The sequence below is a fragment of the Ochotona princeps genome, chromosome 10 (genome assembly GCF_030435755.1).
Source record: "Ochotona princeps isolate mOchPri1 chromosome 10, mOchPri1.hap1, whole genome shotgun sequence".
In the NCBI taxonomy this organism is placed as follows: domain Eukaryota; kingdom Metazoa; phylum Chordata; class Mammalia; order Lagomorpha; family Ochotonidae; genus Ochotona; species Ochotona princeps.
In genome coordinates, this window is record NC_080841.1 from 123394 (window position 1) to 143626 (window position 20233).

Below are 20233 nucleotides of genomic sequence, written 5' to 3' on the forward strand. Positions count from 1 at the left end.
TACAGGGATGGTGGTAGTGGTTGAATGTTACGTGAGCTGGCCGTGTGGACCAGATAGTCACCTCCATGATGATGGTATGGGGCTAATGTCCAGTGAGAGGAGGATTCTGCACTCAGGGCTGTCTCTGACATGAAATCCACTGGAGAGAGGGCCCTCCCAAGTGGCCATCAGAACCTGGGCAGTGCCTCTGAAACCTGAGGCAAAGCCTTGGAGGCATCCATTGTGGCCATGGTCCATGTCCATGTGTTGGATTTTCATTCTCTATCTTCCTGAACTCCAAAGGTGGCTTCTCTACAAGTTCACAGCCTGGCTCCCAGGTGAGGTTACTACTGTTGTGCTGTCTGCCAAGGAAGTGAGGTGGGCTGCTTTGTCTGGTTATACAATGTGTGCTGTTCCACATCCAGCTCTCCTTCAGCCAGACCCTGCTGCCCCGTCCACCCTGCCCCACCCGCCCCCTTTTCAGGAACTCTGGTGTGGGCATTGGTATGGATGCTGAAGGACTGTGGGCATTTCCTGTGAGGTGGACTGGGAACCTCTGGCTGAGCCTGCTGTCTTGGAATGTGGGCATATGCAGCCCTGCCTTTGCAGAGGAGCTGGCTCTGCTCTGTGGGTGCTCGGGCCTCAGGCTGAAGCCCAGAGAAACTGGTCTGTCCCCAGCTCTTGTGCAGAAGCCATGCAGGGGTGTTGAAGAGTGAGGGCTGCTCCAGGCCATGCTGATTACACTTGGAGGCTCCTGCTGCCACCATGGCTGAGAGCTTCCTCAGTGTGCCTTCCACCTAGACCTGGCGGGGGCTTTCTTTTTGTTCTTAGCTCTGGGGACGAAATAATAGGGCTCATGGGATAGGTTCTAAATATAACCCAGGGAGCAGAGAGGATCAGCCAGAGGGGTACAATGCAGGCCTGGGAGAGTGATTGCTGGTACCTGACACTACCCGCCACCCTCCCACAAGCATCTGTGTCTTGTAGCTCAAAAGTCTGCATCCTGCCTGCTGTTGGAGAGGGGCCTGCCCTGATCCTGGAAGTGACCTCAGTGGCTTGTTGTGGCCTGGTGCCAAGGAACCTGATCATTGCCTTGCTTCAGTGTCTTTAGGGACAAAGCTGCCCCTCGAGCCCAGCTCTAGACTCACATTTTGCAGAGGGTGCAGATTTAGGACCCTAATCCCGTCATCATTTCTTCCTCACCTTGAGATGCAGGTTGCTTCCAGGAATTCAGTGTGAGCTAAGCTGTAGCAGCAGGTGGTGAGAACCAGAGGAACAGATTGCAGGGTCAGGTTTTCCATGGAGAGGCTGTGTAGACGGGACTTCCTGTGTGTCAGGTGTTTCGTGGAAAGGCTGTGTAGACAGGATTTTTCATGTGTCGAAGAGGTCCATGATGGCAAGACCTAAGGTAACTTCCTGTGTTTTGCTGACACATAGTTTCTCTTCCCTCCTTTGGTGAATGCGTTCTCATCACTTCTGCAATGAAGACCAAAATGGCATCTGGCTCTCCCTGGACCTCACAGCTGTGTAGATCACCACTTGCAATCAGGCAACTTGAGTCCTCAGACCCCAGGAAGCCTGGTGCCTGCCCTGGGGATCACTCTCCCAGCCTTCTGATGCTGTCATTGAAGCTGTCCCTGCTCCCCGTTCTGAGTGGCAGGAAGGGAGGATCCTCCCTGGCATTCCGGGTTTGCTGGTGGGCGTCTTAGTACTATTTGTGGGAGGCATGTCGGTGTTCCCAGGTCAGGGGTGAGAGTCCTTGGGGTTTCTTCAGGACAAAAGGGGCTGCTGGCCTTTGGCGCAGACCTGATGCCCCTGTAGGGAAGCATCCTCTTTGCTGCAGTGACCAGAGCTGTGTCCATTTGATAGGTGACCTATCCGGTCATAGCCTTTCCCAGGTTTGAAGCAGGTGCTGTCTTCCCAGACCTCCTGGTCTTGGTCAGGGGCTATTTCTGGAGATAGCAGGATCTTGTAATAATTTTTCTTTTCCATGTACCAGCTGCTACCAGCTGCACACTCAGCTCTGTTTGCTAGAGACGTGGTTGTGTGGTTTGTGGTGGCTGCACCCTGTCTATAAGAGCGCGTTAAATGGTATTTGCTGAACTCTTACCCAACGCCTAGTCTTACCAGGTTGCAGAAGATGCTTATTTTAGATGTTAGAGAGAGCAGCAACCAAGAGGGGTGTCCCTCTGGAGGTTTCTGGGAAAATTTGCCTTTCTGGATGTGCTGGAGGAGGATGTTGTGTTGGGGGAGGGTGTTGGTGAGAGGGATGTGTGTTAAATTCAATGTATTTCCAACAGCTGGTTCTTCACATCCATGTCACACAAGCTTCTGTGAACTGCTGTCCCTGGAAGGACACGGGTGACACAATGTCCCATGACATTTTCCCGCATGTTTTTCCCTCAGATGCCAGCCACACTCCTCCCTGTGGCATTTCCTACTTTTGTCACTTTACCAGCCCCTCAGAAAGCAGCTGTGGGACCAACAGGAGTTTTAGGGACATTGCAGCATTGGATGTGCAAGGTTTGGGGGTGTCCAGTCACCAAGGAATCCCTATCTGTTCAGTACATGCCTGGCTTGGTTAGTTCACCAAGCAGGTATTTGTGGAACCTGGCCATGGTGCAGTTAACCATGGCACTGTCCATGAGCTGCAGGGCTCAGGGTCTGGACAAGAGAGAGACACAGACATGTATGTGCAAAGTGCAGCGCGTGATCTGAGAACATGGGTGAGGCAGCAGCCACCTTTGCCTTGGCCTGCTCTGCCAGCCATGCTGACAGGTGACTGGAGAGGCCTCAGTCTCCACATTTGTGAGTTGGGATGTAGTTGCTTTTTGAGCTGTACCTGCAGAGTTAATGCCTGGTGGTGTCTTCAGGCGTTTGCTGCTCGGCAGTGCCAGGTCAGGCAGTAAATGCTCCTGTGCTCACTCTCTGGGCTGTTCTTGTGTCTCTGAAGTGGAGCTGACATCGCCTCTTCCTGGGACCCCTAGGAGCCACTGGCATTCAGAGGGCATTGTGTGGATCCTAATCCCCCATCTTGGCTTCTCCACTACGTTCTGGTCCTTTTTCTGCAGGAGCCAGAGGCAGCGGTCCCTGTTCCAGTCCCAGCCCACAGCCTGTTTGCTGCTGACTCTTCCCCCAAGGCTAATGCCTCTTGTGCCCTCCAAGCAGGTCGTCTGGGGTCTCCTGTGGGTGGCTGCATCACATTCTCACTGTGGGAAGCAGTTTGCCCAACTGCTGTTCTGGCCTCTGTGGCAGTCACCAGCCTCAGGTACCATGCAGGCACTGTAGAGGCTGGCAGTTTGCCTCCCCATCTTGTAGGATCCTGGTGGGGTCTAACTGGTGACAGATGGGGTGATGCTGGACCCTTGAGGAAGGCTGTATGGTGTAGAAGGTTTGACTCCTGGATGTCCTGACTGACCCTGTGGAGTAAGGCTTAGGGGAGTCACGAATGAAGATGGCACCATCCAGGGAGGTGCATCCCAGAAAGACTGAGCATGGAGCAAGTGATGGACAGGCTCCTCAGGCCCACAGTGCCCAGTTGCACCTTCACCCTGGGGGAGGAGGGCCACCCTCTCAGGAGCCCCACTGCAGGTTCCCAAGAGAGGCAGGGAAGCTGACAGGGAACTCACATCCCACTGCACCTCAGCCTCACACACCTCGAAGCCCCAGGGGCATAGCAGCCTCTGAAGCCCCTGCTGGAGACAGAATCACCTGTTTGTTTTAGGGTCTGTTCCCAGAGTGTTAGGGCACATGGGGTGAGACAGAGCTCAAGGTTGGGACTGGGTGCAGCTGCTGCTCCCAGAGTCACCAGGAGGAGGAATGGACTGGGGACAGAGAGCCAGCACTAGTACTGCAGCAGGGAGGACCTTGGGGGCTATGCTGGACAGTAGCAGGGATGGATAGGGCTTGCCAAGGGTGACTAAGGTCCATCATGAGGAATCCATCTTGGAAATGGTGGGCCTGCTCCAGGGTGCTGTCCTTTGGCTCCTTTCCCTGAAGCGGATAGGGGCTTCAGGCAGACCAGCAGGGGAGTGTGCACAGGGGCTTGTTACCCATGAGTGAGTGAGGCAGGTTTCTGTGTGCCATCCCAGACTTGGAGGTCTCTGGATTCACCGTCAGGAAAGGGGCTGATGATGGAAACAGGGTTGGAGGAGGGGAACCACCTCTCAGCCTCATTTGTTGTTCTCCCTAGATGAGCAAGGGGTAACTTTATTTCCTGCCCTGGAGCAGTGGAGGGGCAACCCCTGGAAGTTAGAGGATGTATCTGCGTTGAGTTAGCAGAAAATATACCTGTGGTTGGGGCCCAGAGAGCAAGGCCACCAGTGACATGGTTCTCATTGGATATCCTCTGCCCAGCACCTGCTGTGTTGGTGCTGCTACAGTGCAGCCCCGCCCCACCGTGAGGGCTCTGCTACCTGGGTATCTGTGGTTAGGCACTGAGGGCTGTGGTCCGTAGGTTGGACTCCCTGGCTCAGAGGTCACACAGGGCTGAGTGTCAAGGGAAGGTCGATCAGGACACGTCAGGCTGATGCACTTTGCTTACAGCTCTGGGGGCTGAAATGCTCCTGTCACTGCTGTGTTGGGGCTCTTGCAGTGAGCCAGCAGCTAGCAGAGCTGTGACCACATTTGCAGGGTTCTACTGGAGCTGCAGCCAAGGAGTCCTTGTACAGTGCAGGACTAAGGCATGGAGCTCAGATGTGCCTCTTGCTGTGTGGCCTGACAGTTTGCTTCGCTTCTCTGAGTCAGATTGGACAGGAAGGCCTCTGCCATTCCCTGAGCCTGCGGATGCTGCACTGGCGACAATCACTGCTGCCTCTGAGGGCCCTTGGGGCCCATGTTCCTGTTTTATCTCCACTTCCCATAACAGCAGGTGCTACCTGCCAATAATTGCTGGTCTGTTGTGTGATCCTGTGTGTGCTGAAGATGGCAGTCTATCGCTGGTATCTGAATTGTTGCTTTTGAGTTTGTCACAGGGTTAGTCCTGGACTTCTGTTTCAGGGTCACCTCACTTCTCACTGTCCATCTTGACAATGGTCCACTTGATGGGCCTGTGCTCATGAGGGTCCATGTAAGGGTTGTCAGAACCTCTGGCTGGATGGTTGCTCCAAAGTAGCCTGAGGGAGACCCCTGGACTAGTGGCACTTCTTCCTTTCCCATTCAAATGCCTTTTCCTGTGGGAGACCCCGGGAAGTTTCCCTCCATGTGTTCCAGGACCCACTGGACATTTCTTTCTGTTGTGACATGGATCTTTTAGGATATGCAGGGAGCTCTTGTTGTCTCTTCAGAAGGGTACAGAGTTTGCATTTGGGGAAGAGATGAATGACAAATAAATCAAAGCTTGAAGCTTTCCAGATGAATTTGATCAGGTTAGTAATTATGTTTATGCTTTTGTTAGAAAATAAAGCCCCAGAGAATATCCTAAAAGATCAGTTCTTAAGGATTAAGATATGGCAAATAGGTTTTATATTTTAGTCATTTTTGAGTGCAAAAATGCAAGTATCTTCCAGGACTGAGAGAAATCTACTGCCTTCTTAGTGCCTAGCCCTGTCTCCCTGAAAACGGTGCCATTTTTTTTGTCAGCAGAACAGCCTCACCTGTGTTGTGATTGATTGTCCGTGAAGTTCCTGGCAAAAGGAAAAAGTATCCCAGATTTCCCAGAATAACTGGAAGAAGGTATTTATTTATAATTGGTGATAAATGAAAACTGCTTCCACAGACAACCTGTGATAAAATCTCATTGTTGAAAGGGTTTCCAAAAAGTTATCAAAGAATCGGAATTGGAGATTTAGCACCTGAAAATCAAGAAGAGGCTGTTCCCGGCAGCTCCACTTCCCATCCAGCTCCCTGCTTGTGGCCTGGGAAAGCAGTCGAGGACGGCCCAAAGCTTTGGGACCCTGCACCCACGTGGGAGACCCGGAAGAGGTTCCTGGTTCCCGGCTTCAGATCGGTGTGCACCGGCTGTTGCGCTCACTTGAGAAGTGAATCATCGGACGGAAGATCTTCCTCTCTGTCTCTCCTCCTCTGTATATCTGACTTTGTAATAAAATGAATAAATCTTAAAAAAAAAAAAAGAAGATGAGGACTTCAGCCCAGGTGAGAGGAGCCTGTCTGTGGTGAGTCACAGGCCAGGCGCTTGCACGAGGGCTGCTTTACCTCCTCTGATAACTCCTCCTGCTGTTGGTGAGGTGGGAAGATAGCAGATGGTGATGGGGCCTGCAAGTTGCCACAAAGCTCATGTCATGAAAATTGTGTTGAGAAAGCCCCCTTCTCTCAGAAGTTGTTTATGGTTTTCATTCACACAGAAGCTGTTTCTAATGTTCCAGGAAAGAGGAAGAAACTATCAGTGAGATATTGATTGATGAGCTGGGAGCATTTGGGGTTGGATTGAAAAGTCCCACCACTAGAGCAGGCTTTAGGGATCTCTCCTGGAGGTCATGAGGAGCAGCACACTAAGGGTGCGATGGATTCTGCCGCAGCTACTCTCAGGTCTGTGTCAATAGTGAGTAGTCAAGGCAAGAAATCCTGGTACATGTGGTAGGGAAGAGTAGGATCTTTGGTCTTAAGAGACCCTGACAGTTTCAGCTGGGACAGCTCTGACTTGTCTGTGTGCTAGGGATGACTCTCATCACAGTGGGCTGAGGATGGTGACACGGCAGCCTGTCCCAGTGGGCTGAGGATGGTGACACGGCAGCCTGTCCCAGTGAGCCGGGGATGGTGACACGGCAGACTGTTCCAGTGAGGCAGGGATGGTGACACGGCAGACTGTTCCAGTGAGCCAGGATGGTGACATGGAAGCCTGTCCCAATGGGCTGAGGATGGTGACACAGCAGCCTGTCCCAGTGAGCCGGGGATGGTGTCACAACAGACTGTTCCAGTGAGGCAGGGATGGTCACGTGGCAGCCTGTCCCAGTGATCTGGGGATGGTCGAGTCAACCTATTGCAATGATTGGCTCCAGGGTATTTCTAGCTTGGAAATTTCCACGAATTCAAGCCTTACACAGAATGCAGCGTGGGGGTGGAGGCAAGAGATTACCTGGCACTCTCCCAAGTCTGCCTCATGGCTCTTTCATTAGTGGGAGAAGCCGTTGCTTTGACTACCAGACAGGATCCCTGTGAGAAGGTGTCCATACTCACACAATGACAGGGCACCTAGAGTCCTTGAAACTCAGGATGTCACATCATGGAGCTGTCCCACAAGCGACTACCTCAGCCACAGAAGTGGGGGCCCCCTCAGCGTTGCCAGCCTGAAGTGTGACACCCTTGTGGGGCCCAAGTCTGAAACTGCCCAGGCCAGCCACGCAGTACGCCCTCTTCTCTGATGCCTTCCTGGTGGCTAAATACTGAAACTACATTTGCTCATTCAGAGTCTCATGGCAAGACTCTTCGTGAATGGTCACTTAGTGAGCAGAACAGGAAAGGGCCTGGGATGGTGGGGACAGGGACATGAGCTATCCCATCCATGTGGATGCTTTTTATCCTTTAAAAGAAATTTTCCTAGAGCTCTCCTCTGGCAAAGAGGAGGAAAAGGCAAGGATGGGGATGTGGAGCTGTGATGAACTGCTGGGTCTCCTCTCATCCTCCCACTGTCCCCAGGAGACAAAGCCATAGAGGGCCTGTTGCTGACACTGGATTTAATTTGGACTTTCTTTGTTGCCAGCCTGGTAGCTTGGGCTAGAGAGGGTAGGGAGTACTCCTCAGTCTGGCTGCTGTCTCACTTGCTGTCAGGATAGCAGGATGGGCACTGCCCCCATGTCCCAGGCCAGGGACATCAAGGCTCTGCAGTGTCCTCTGGTTGGATGGGATGTCTGACCCTTGGCGTAGGGAACCCCATAAGCCTGAGTGGGTGAGAAAGGCCCAAGAGGGTGGATGCTCTCAAGGCTGCCAGGGATGACGTGGCTGCTTGGAGCTACATTTCCCCACTGTTTTGACAAGGAGGAACTGCGCTATTCCCAAGCAAGAGGAATTCATGGTATGGTGCCTGAGTCACAGTTATTCTCAGGTCACCGGGTAGATGTTTGCTTTTTGGGCATGCCAGTCTGAAAATTGTGCAAATAAAGGGTGTCAGCAGGAGTCCTCTGAAAATCGTGGACCAAGGTTCGGGGATTGGAGTGGACATGGGGGTTGAATCTTTACAATAAACAGGGCAGACTTCACAGGGGAGGTGGGTTGAGGACATGGCTGGAACCCCAAGTGGAGGCAGTTGTGGGACCATGAATAACAGAAAGGTGTTTAGGTAGTCCCAGGGCCCGAGTTCATGTAGCAGTTGCAGTGGTGAAATGAACTTCAACACGAGGGCTGGGTTAGGCGGGCCGGTGGGGTGTATGGCTGTGAGAGGGTGAGATCCTGGTTTAGGAAGCATCTTCTGAAGTGCCACTGGAGAAACTGAAAGTAAGGAGATTGTGTAAGTTGAATCAGTAGCAGACACTGCACAGGGTCACTGTATGTATTGCATATTGCACCCCTGGGGATGATGCTGCTGATGCAAGGAAATGCACGCCAGGGGATGTTGAGTCACTGTTCAGGCCAGGGTGGGGCAGTATGGCTCCCACATCCAGTTCCTCTGCATCTGCTGAGTTCCAGCAACATGTCCAGAGGTGTTGGCACCCATCCACATGAGTAAAAGGAATGTGATTTTGTCCTTTTCACTTGAGTCACTTCTAATCTATGTTGATGTTCACAGAAATGGGCATCACTGAGAGACAGAACTCGGTGCATTTTTGATGCAGTTAAGGCCACTCTAATGATCTTGTTGGTGTTAGGGCCACTCTAGGATCTTGGGCTGATCGTGCTCTGTTTACATGATGCTTATCATGTGGTCATAAAAATAAGGACAGATTTGCTCTTGGCCAGGATGGATTAAAAAGACCATGGAACTGTCCACTTGAAGCAACCAAAAGTCAGACAACAGATCTGGAACAGCATTGGTCAAAATCTGGACATGGGGCACAAAAAGCTTGCCGTTTCAGAGGTGAGAGTATGTGGAGTTGAGTTCTGTGCCCAGAATGTACTGCAGAGAATAGAAACTCAGGTGGGGACCAACAGACTTTTGACTTGAGGAAAAAAGGCTGGGAGTCTGGGATACCAATGAAAGTATACAGAACAGAGCTTCAGGGAGGTGAGAGCGGCACAGAGAGAATGCTGGTGTCTGAGCAGGGCCCCTTGTGAGTGCCAAGCTGGTAGCTGATGAGTATATGCAACAGGGGGAGGGCCAGAGTCTGGCTGCTACACAGGGCCACTCACAGGGCCTCAGGACTTGCAGGAGCTCAGTAGGCTGTAGTTGTAGGGAGTAGTGATCTCTGGATCAGACAAGCAGGATGCAAAGGATGACATTATTTTGAGTAATTGCATACAAAGCTTGTAAATATTTGAGGGGAAGTTTTTTCAGTATCCAGTGAAGTGGAGGACATAGTATCTACCATTTAGTCAAAAATTACCAGGTATGTAAATAACCTGGGCAATAGAACACATGCTAAGGAGATCACAGACTGACATAGATGTTGCAATCTGTGGTTCTAATATGTAAGTGTGTTCAGAAAGTCAGCCAGGGATGTGGAGGCTACAAAAAGGCCAAGTCCAGCTTCTAATAATAAAAACCACAGTGTGTGACATGAAAACATAGTGCACACAGCCTAGACTTTACAGAAGGAAAGTGTGGTGAACTTTAAGTGATAGTTATTGAAAATACCCAAAATGAAACTCAGCAAAAAGAGCCCTAAAAAGAACGGAGCTTTATTAAACTGCAGAACACTTTCAGTTGGCCTAATGTGCAAAAGCATCTCAAATGTTTCTTGACATGGAATTAAAGGATAGGTTCATTTGGTGCACAAAACTTCTGAGATCCATGCGTGTTTTTTTCATATCATAGATTTCCATTAACATTTTCAAGAGCCCTCACATAATTGAAATCCGTCAAGAGAGAAGAAGGAGGGGGAGGAAGGAGATGAGAAAGAGAAGGAAGAGGAAGAAGAGGAGGAGGAGGGAGAAGAAGAAGAGGAGGGGGAGGAGGAGGGGGAAGAAACAGCTGAACATTTAAGTTGATACATGTTTTAAGTCCACAATTTGAAGAATGCAAACTGTGGGTCAGGAGCCTTCTAGGAAGCAATAGCCAGAGCAGGTCCTTCTGTTTGTCATAAATGCCAAGAAGTGGTAACACAGAAACATTAGAAGTTCATTGGGATCTGTGTCTGGCTACAGAGGATGCCTCCTCTCACCTTTCTCACAGTGCACAGGGCTCAGTGCCCCTAGGCCCCCAGTCCTCTGTGGCAAGCGGACAGCCAGTGGTGAGGGTTCCCCTCTCAGAGCTGCTCATCACCCACAGACATTGGCCACTGAGGCCACTAGCTTTGGTTAGGGCTCAACACAAGCATCTTGGACATGTACACCAGGGCATTCTGGAAGAAGAGAACATCTTAGAGGTAGCCAGGCAGGAAAAGCTGCATTGGGACCAGAAGAGCCAGCCAGAGGACCCAGCATATTCCTGTCAGAAAGAGTACCTGTGGGGAGGACTGGGATGGAAACTCTGGGACTCTGTGTTTGGAAGTGAAGGGAACTAGAGATGCTTTCATCATCCAGAAGGGACGCCACCATCACCTTGTTGGGGGTGCTGCAGGAGACCCTTGGGCTGGGCCTACAGTCGATGCAGGAAGCTCTTTAAACTCGTTTTCTCTAAGAGAAAATGTATCATTCACATGAGGAGTTGTCAGAAGGTTCATGGAAATGCATCAGATTTTAAAATGTAATTTCCATGTAGTTTCTGAAGTGCCTTCCTGGGAGTGGTGACAGTGTGGGGTGGACTCATCCTCCAGTCAAGGCTGGGATGAGACAGCAAAACCTTGTGCTTGGAGGACCTTCACACAGCATGTGCTCCTGAGGTTGTGCGTCATGAGGTGGGATGTGGTGAGTCCTGAAGCACTCACAGACATAAGAGGGCCATGGACAGCAGACAGAACATATGCAGTTTATCCAAGAGAAGGCAAAGGATGAGCAAACAGGATACAATGGAGATGAGACAAGTAGAGAACCAGAAACAGGAGGACAGAGCTAAGCTCAGCTATCTCAGTAGGTGCAACTGAAAGACATTGCCAGCTAGATCCCGCCTATAAGAAATGTGCTGCATGTTATTTAACTTCATGGTATTGTTAATTTCTTTTTTTTCTTACCATTGTTGGTTTTGTTTTGTGGCTTTTCATTTAAGGGGATGTATAGTAATGGTATAATGGAGACTATCATATCTAGCAGTATGTAATTTAACTTCATGGTATTGTAAATTTCTATTTTTCTCCCGGTTGCTGATTTTGTATTGTGCTTTTCATTTAAGGGATGTACAGTAACTGTGTAATGGAGACTATCATATCCAAATGTGAGGATACAATGTAGTATGCATCTCTACTTCCAGAAAAAGATGGACTCCCAATGAAACAGTTTACTATATCTTGACAATAGGATGCTGGACTCTCTATCATTGTCCATGCCCTCAATGATTGACATATGATTATGTATGCAGAATTAGACTATAATAATGATATAGGGGAACTCAATGGGGGGGGGGAATTGGGGAGGGGATAAGGGAAATCCCAGGCCTATAGAATTGTATCATAAAATGCTTTTGGAGTGGAAGGATTTCAGCAGTAAGCTGTAGCAGCATTGATGATGTGTGATACTGAACCAACATGTGAGTTAGTTTATAAAACAGCCCTTCAACAGTCTGTAGAAAATGGTATTAAAAGATTATTTTGGAGAGGCGAGCCGAGGGCTGCGGGAGAGGACGTCTAGCTCGGATCCCGAACCCAGTCCGCCATGTGCCCATGGCTCATGGCGGGCTGGGCCCGGACATGCCTGGGTGCGGCCTGCTTCCTTCTGGGGTGAGTACGCCGAGGGGGGAGGCCTCCGTGACTGGGCATGTCCGGGACCCACCCAACACCCTCATTGGGTGGTGGGTGAACGGGATTGGGGAGGGGCGCAACCTCGGGCCTGCAGGATTTAACTTCCGGCTGCCAGAGGCGAGCCGAGGGCTGCGGGAGAGGACGTCTAGCTCGGATCCCGAACCCAGTCCGCCATGTGCCCATGGCTCATGGCGGGCTGGGCCAGGGCGGCCAGTGCGCCATTTGATGCCAGGCTGTGCCTACTGGCCGCCCGGCCGGGGAGCTCTGGGGTATTGGACATCTGAATCGCTGCTGAGATAGCTCTAGAGTGACCCCACTGTTTCTGGGATCTGAGTCAATCCTAAAGATTCCCAATGCCAGTAACTCTTCCTTTGAAGAACTTCCAATCCCTTAACAATGCTGAGCTTTGAACACCTATCAAGTAAAAGATAAGCTCCGGCTTGTGTAGCAGGCTGGCACCTAATGGTCCTCGGAGCAACCACGTGCAGGTGTGTGATTTACAGCTAGGAACGGTCCCAATCTGGGAAGCCACAGCTGGGATGAGGTTCCCACCAAGGGGTGTATGTGCTGGAATGGGGGCTGCGTTCTATCTAGGAAACAGTTGCAGTCACCCGAGGCACTAGTGTGGGCTGGGATTGGATGCACCAGGCCGGTTCAGATCCCAGCACCATCTGGTGTTATGGAGAAACAGGGTAGATGTGGGACTGACTAGGCTGGGTCTCAATCCCCTTCTGAGCCATGTGTGAGCTGTATGTGGGTATGGACGAGCCATGGCTGGGCTGAAACATCCAACAACAAGAGTCAGAATGGGGTGAAAGCCAGCCAGGAAAAGCCACTGTTCCTGCTAGGACAGGAGGTGAACTGAGTAGGGTTGGCTCAAGAACCCCCTGGGAAGCGCAAAATCTGGCATTGGGAGGGGTTCTGATGGAGGAGCCTGGGCAACTCCTCTGGCAGGACACAGTCCCTGCAGGTAAGCGCGAGAAGCATGATTGGAAACAGCCCAGAATAGGCCATGGAAAGTTTCCCACTGGCATGCATTCGGCATGGGTCAGGAGCAGGCCAGGCTGAATCAGTTCATGTCATCCTCTGGCAAATCCGATCACCAGAACAGAGTGTGGAATGGGCCGGGTTTGGTTGCGACAAAACCAGTACACATTCTGGAACACCAGGGCGTGGTTGCCTGTACTGGATATGAATGCAACACCCATCCAGCACACGTGAGATCCAGGAAGGGAGGGGCAGAGCTGGCGGGGGGGTTAAGGGGCTGGTCCCCTCGCTGGACAACCACTCCCACTGGAGAGTGTTGGCTGGGATAGAGACAGACACGACTAAGCAAGGCTACAACACCTGTGCGCTGCATGTGGACAAGATCAGGGCCACAGCATCAGCTGGCAGAAGCTGGCACTGGGGACTAATTCTGTCGAGTCAAATCACAGGACCACCTAAAGAGTGCATAAACCGGGACAGAGAGACCTGGGAGGGAAAAAGTGGGTTCCCCCTTCTTGGGTCACTATTCCCGTGGGAGGGCATGAAAACTAGGACGGGGGCTGGGATGGCTAGACAGAGGCACTCAACAACATCTGTGAGGGCTGGATGGTTGAGTCGATTAGATAGAACTAAGCTTTAATACCCATTGACAAGTACCAGAGCCAAATGGGATGGGGGACAGACTGGTCTTCTGCTACACAAATTGGCAAACCAGGGTAGGGGGCAGGCTTGGTGGGGGTTATTGTGGGTCGCCCCGACTAGGCTGCAGCTCCCACTGGTTGATGTAAGGGCCGAACCAGACTGGACTGCAACACCCATTGGTTCCAGTGCAACTCGGGACTGAAAACAGAACCAACACAGCAATTGCAACCACCAGCTGATCAGGGTGATGGACTGTGCCGGGCCCTGTGCTTGCTAGAACATACAAGAATCTGGTCTGGGAATACCTCAAAGTATCTTTGGAGATCTCCCCACTTGAACTGCTGGACTCAGAATTCTAACCAAGAAAAGACAGAAGACAGAATAGGACAATCATTCATCTCAGCTACATGTTGGCAGCGAAATATGGGACAAATGGAGACTTCATGATGGACCATATCAATCAGTGGACCACCTCATCGAGCGAAACTGGCAGTGACTCATAACTGGAGAACTATTAACTCCACTTGAGCACATATCTCAGAGCATGCCCCACATATGGGACTTGGGGTGGGCGGGAAACCGGGTGGGGCTTCTCCCTCAATATCCCCTTTTACCTCAGATACATGATGGAAACAATATGGACATAATAGCATTGCCCACCTCCCTATCCCCCTGAACCTTTTTTTTTTTTTTTTCCTTCTCTTTCTTGATTTTCCTTCAACTATAGTTAACTATGTAAAGATTGTCAACAACAATACAATAAAATGGATTATATATAAAAAATAAAAAAATAAAAAAAAAGATTATTTTGGGCAAAAAAAAAAAAAAGAGAAGAAACATACTGCAAATTTCAAGACACAAACTCTGTCACACTGTGCTCCCTTAGGACACTGGAGTCTCGTAGCACTGTGCTCCCTTAGGACACTGGAGTCTCGTAGCACTGTGCTCCCTTAGGACATAGGAGTCTCGTAGCACTGTGCTCCCATGGGACATAGGAGTCTTTTTTTTTTTCTCTCTCTCTCTCTGAATGCACTTTTTTTTACATGTATTTTTTATTGCATTTCATTTTGTAACAACGTTTCACAGGCTCTGAGGTTCCCCCATCCCCTCTCCATGCCCTACCCCCATGGTGGATCGCTCCACCTTATTGCAGTATTACAGTTCAAATCTTGTCTTGTTGCTTTCAATGCAAGCATGTGCCATGCATAGAGTCCAGTTCAATTCAACCGTTTCTTGGGGAGACCAACTCTGGTCTGAAGACATAGCTGGCAGAATATCATTCTGACCAATTAAATGCCATAACATAACATCAACAACAGTTTCCAATGTTATGGGGTTAATTAACATTGTATTGACTGACCAATATGTTAGACAACGCGAGTTCTTTTTTTTTTTTTAAGATTTTTTATTATTGGAAAGTCGGATATACAGAGAGGAGGAGAGAGAGAGAGGAAGATCTTCCATCCGATGTTTTACTCCCCAGGTGAGCCACAACGGGCCGGTGCGCGCCGATCCGAAGCCGGGAACCAGGAACCTCTTCCGGGTCTCCCACACGGGTACAGGGTCCCAAAGCTTTGGGCCGTCCTCGACTGCTTTCCCAGGCCACAAGTCGGGAGCTGGATGGGAAGTGGAGCTGCCGGGATTAGAACCGGTGCCCATATGGGATCCCAGGGCGTTCAAGGCGAGGACTTTAGCTGCTAGGCCATGCCGCCGGGCCCGACAATGCGAGTTCTTTTTTTTTTGTTGTTCATTAATTACATTGTATTACATGACACAATTTCATAGGTACTGGAATTCTCCCCCCTTCACCCCAAACCCTTCCCCCCTGGTGAATTCCTTCACCATGATGCATAACCACAGCTCAGGTTCCGTTGGGATTCCCCAATTACAGGCTCACACCATACCGAGTCCAGCATCCCACTGTCCAGTCAAGTTCAGTGGCCTCTTAGGGAGGCCCTCTCAGGTTTGAAGGTAGAACCAGCAGAGCATCACCTCTATCAATTAGAAGCTCCAACATATCATCAGCAACAGTCCAGGTACGATGAGACTGTGCAGAGTCCACTGATTGACATAGTCTATCTTAGAGTTTCCCCTTGTCCAGTTTTCCGCTGCAAGCATATAGCTGAGGTGGTTGATTGATCTACTCCATCTTCCATCTTTTCTTGGTTAATGTTTTGATTCCTCCATTTTGTTCAGGGGAATCCCCAAAGAAACTCTGAGGCATTCCCAGTCCAGGCTCCTACATGCACTACTAGTAAGCACAGTGCCCGCCACAGTCCATCACTCTGATCAGCTGGTGGTTGTAACCCCTGGGTTGGATCTATTCTGAGCCCCAACCTCCATTGGAACCAATGAGTATTGCAGCTCTCCCTGGCTCTGCCCATCACACACTCGTCCTTCCCCTAACCCAGTGGGAGGTGTGCTGGTTGGGTGCTGCATTCCCTACTGGCACAGGCCATTTCGCCTTGGCATTTTGTGTTTTGTACTGTTTTTTTTTTTTTTTTTTTTTTTTTTTATCGCAACCAAGCCTGGCCAGGCCCCCACACAGTTCCAGCGTTTGGGCTTGCCAGTGGATAACGTGGACTGACTCAGCCTGGTCTGCCCCAACCCGAGCCAAGTGTATGCCAGTGGGTCACTTTCTAAAGCCTCTGCTGGGTTGTTTACCTCCATGCTTCCTGCGTTTATTTGTAGGGTCAGTGCCCTGTCAGAGGAACTGTTCGGATTCCTCCATCAGGCCCCTTCCTGATGTCAGGCTTCACGCATACCAGCAGGTCCTTCGGCCAGCACCGCTCCTCAGTCTATTCTGGTTCCTGCTGTTGAGAGTTTCAGCCCAGCCACGGCTCGTCCATACCCACATATATCTCATATATGGCTCAGTTGGGGTTGAAACCTAGCCGAGCCCGTCCCACATCTATCCTGGTCCTCCGGAGCACCAAACTGTGCTGTGGTCTAACCTGGCATGGTGCGTCAAGTCCGAATCCATGTCTGTGCCAAGGGATTACAACTGTGACCCAACCAGAACTCAGCCCCCTTCCAGTTCCTGCGCCCCTTAGTGGTAAGCTCCACCCAGCCAGGGCCTCCCCCAAACTCCCCAACCAGGCCTGTTCCCAGCCAGTGTTAAGTATGCCAGAGGTTGCTCTGGGTTATCCCAGCGTGCCCCATAGACTGTCATGCCTCCTGCATAGACTCCACCAGCCCTTCTAAACCGTCCAATGGGGTCAGAGTTTCCAGGGGATTGGTCCACACATACCTGACACATTCTAGCCGAGTATGGTTCTCGAATGCCAGTCAATGTCATAGTCCTGCCTTCTGTGACCCCTCTGCTGATCCCTCATCCTATCAGGTAATGGGGTATCCTGCTGGACAAGCCTGGAATTTTAATTTTGTCTTTTGAATGAACTGGTGTTGGCAATCTGCACTATAAAGTGACTACAGGTTCTTCAGAGGAAGATTAACTGCCATTGAGAATCTTAAGGACTAATACACATTCTCAGAGAACTGTGGGTTCAGCATGGAGTGACACATGCAGAATATCAAAGAAACCAAATTCCAGAACTTCCTGGCCAGGCGGCCCGCAGGCACAGCCTGGTGCCAAATGGCGCACTGGCTGCCCGAGAGCCGCTCACCCCATGTATGTACGTACGTGGTGGAAAGCTTGGCTGTGCTAGGCTGGAATGGTGGTGGGACCCTAGCCCTCCAGGCCGCATGGCGGCCCGGGGGTTGAGCCACTCGGGCCCCGTCCGGATCTTCCTAGCTCCTCCCCTGCTCCAGCTGCATGGCGCGCTGAGGCTTTCCAGATCTGCTTCTCAGAGTCCCGGGACAACCCCCCCACTCCCAAAAGAGGGCCATCAAACCAGGACTCCGGCAAATCAGGAAGACAATGCGAGTTCTTAACCATATCCTGAGACTACTTCATTAACATTTCAATTATAGTTTGTATACAACTGGCTTCTATCTACCTTAAATTGGCTATAGGATACCCAGCTATCTCATGTCTATTTTTATTTTAGTATTTAGCAGTTTAGTGTGTTGAAGCATGATTTTTACTGAACTTGGCAGATTTTAGGGTAGTCTAAACTGGCTTATACCTTTAGCAAGGCATGTGGCACCCGTTGAGGCATAGAACACTGTTGGGAGGGGTGTGCAGAGAAATCCTCCATACCCTAGTTAGGAGTAGTTTATTTTCGTGTCCTACCTAGTAAGGTAAGTGTGAGTCCCCACTGATCGTTTCCTGTCTAGTTTTAAGTTTTCCTAATCTAATTTTGTTGTTGTTTGTTTGTTTTGTTTTGGGGTGGGCTCCAGGGCGACCCTGATGGTCATTGCAAGAGAGGGTGGGAATCCAGTACTGGAACTAAGCAAGGACCAGAGAGAGCTCCTCTCCCTGGTCTTGGAGGGAGTTTATTGTTCTTCTGTTTCTGTAGACCACTCAGGGCTCCTGGCTGTTGTTCTGGTGACATTGGGCTCTGCGAGGAGGGATTTGAACTTCTTCTATCCCATGTGGGAGATTCAAGTGTTGGCGGATGACCTCAGAGTCCTTAACCTCCGAAGGCACTCCAATTCCCCATGGTCTCCTTGGCAGTTGGGATGTAGTCCTTGGTGCCCATACTGGTAGTCCTTGGTGAGGATCCGGAAGTCTCCAGGGTTGGAATACAAGTCTTCTCTTGTCCTCCTGTTCCACTCTGGAATCCCCCCTGCTCTTTGCATATGACCTCCTATTAAGAGGTTGTCAGGGTCGCTCTTAACACCCCCCAAGGACATAGGAGTCTCGTAGCACTATGCTCCCATGGAACATAGGAGTCTCATAGCACTGTGCTCCCATGGGACATAGAAGTCTCAAAGGAGTGACATCAGCTTAAGAAGTGGGGGCCAGGTGTTTGCCTGCCTTGCACTCTACTTCCCAACCGAGGGCCTGGGCTCAAGTTCAGCTTTCTAGGTACAACAGCTGATGACTCAAGTACTTGGATCCTGTCACCCATGTGGCAGATGTGGGCCAAGTTCTGGGCTTGAATCTGGCTCAGGCATCACAGGCCTTTGGGAGTGACCAGCAGGTGGGTACTTCCTTGATCCCTGTCAAGTGAGTAAAGATACATTTTAAAAGAAGGAAAAGAGGAGTAAAGCAAGCCCAGAGTAAGTATAAGTAAATAGTAAATGTCAAAAAATAAATAAAATGGAGGAACCTTGTCATTAGATGAAGCAAGAAGAAGAAAGGCGAGTAGATGTAAAGAAGTGGTGTCAGGGGATTGTAGACTCCGTAGACCCTGAAACAATAAGAAGGGCAACATCGTGAACCTCGAGTCAGCAAATCCAACAAAGCAATCACATGAACAAGCCCCAAAGGAGAGGTGAGTCAGCCAGAGTGATCGTCAGAGAGCCACACGATTCTGACCACATCTCTGAAAGGACAGGGAGAGAGGGAATGGTGGCCACCTGGGGCCACCTCCAGCTGGTTTGGGGCTGGAGACCATGCACACAGGTGTCCTTGGAGCAGAGCCAGCTGTGTGGGGCGGGAGTGGGGGTGGGGTGGGTGGGCAGTGCTCCAGGCAGAGCCCCAGCCACCATGGAGTCTAGATGGAGCAGGGTGGCTGGGTCTGGGCTGGGCTCTGAGGAGCTGGTGTTTAGATTTCATTTCCAGGGCAACAGTAAGTCATTGATGGGTTCTGAGAAAGGCCCTTCTGACTGCAGGTGGACAAGGACTTGTGGAGGGAGCAAGAGCAGAAACAGAATCAACAGTGAAGGGGAGGATGAATGGCAGTTAGTGTACTTGAGGGTAGGAGCCCAGGTGCTGAGGTAGCTCTCTCGGTCTTGGCAGTCACAACAACACGAGTGGTCTGGCATTGCCCATTGCAGTTTCTGGGCCTGCCCTGCAGGGCACAGACCCCTTGGTGCCCACTAGGGCAGGCACCTCCCTTCCTCCCTCCCTCTCTCCCTTCCTCTCTCCCGTCTACATGGTCCATTCCTCTCTCCCGTATACATGGTCCGCCAAAGGCCATGGCTCCCAGAGGCCCACCTGGTGCTCACAGCCTTGTGGTCATGTGAGGGGAGTGGACTTAGGGGCAGGGAAAGGCTGGGCAGAGGGCTGTTGGTTGGAGTTAGCCACGCAGCCAGACACCTTGTCTGGGGGCAGGCAGCCAGAGGGACATCCTCTTTGCACCCCAACTCAGCTCCGTGCCTGTAGCCGACTTCTTTGTTGGTCATCCTCTTGGTTTCTGGTCTGCGTTTATGTCTTGGTGGCCACTGGTCCAGGCCCACTGCCTCTGAAGGCATGGATCCCATCCATTCCTTGGCCCTAGGCCTTTGGGTGTGGCTCAGGGTGCTCTGCAGACTCTCCAGGAGGAAGTAAAATTTACAGGTTTCAGATATGATGCGTGGCAGGAAAATCACTGGGGGGCTGATACCTCACGAAGGCTGGGTGAGGTAACCCTACAGGTGTGATGCTGGGTGGAGCAGTGGCACGAGTGAGGGAAATAGTGGGAGGCTTGAAATCAGCAAATGCTGATTAGATCCATGGCTCTGGGCTGGAGCTGGGCTAGCATCTTAACTTTTCTGCATTTAAAATTGAGACATTGACAACAGGGGCTCCCCTTGGTTTTATTGCCAATTCAGCTGGGCAGCTAGGTTTTGGTTAGGAATTCTGGTTCCTTTCCCCCTGGGCTCATGGCTTCCGTTCAGATAGACGTCTTGTGGGCATGAGTGGGACCAACACCTCTGGTTGTGTGGGCAGCTGCACCTCCCATGAGGCCCTG

The 20233-nt window shown here is 50.9% G+C and overlaps 1 protein-coding gene across 9 annotated transcripts in view; it reads left to right on the forward strand.

Annotated features, from left to right (window-relative positions):
• The window catches only part of CACNA1E (calcium voltage-gated channel subunit alpha1 E), a 253728-nt gene that overhangs the window by 24671 nt on the left and 208824 nt on the right, over positions 1-20233 (forward strand). The gene's annotated exons all lie outside the window — the stretch shown is intronic.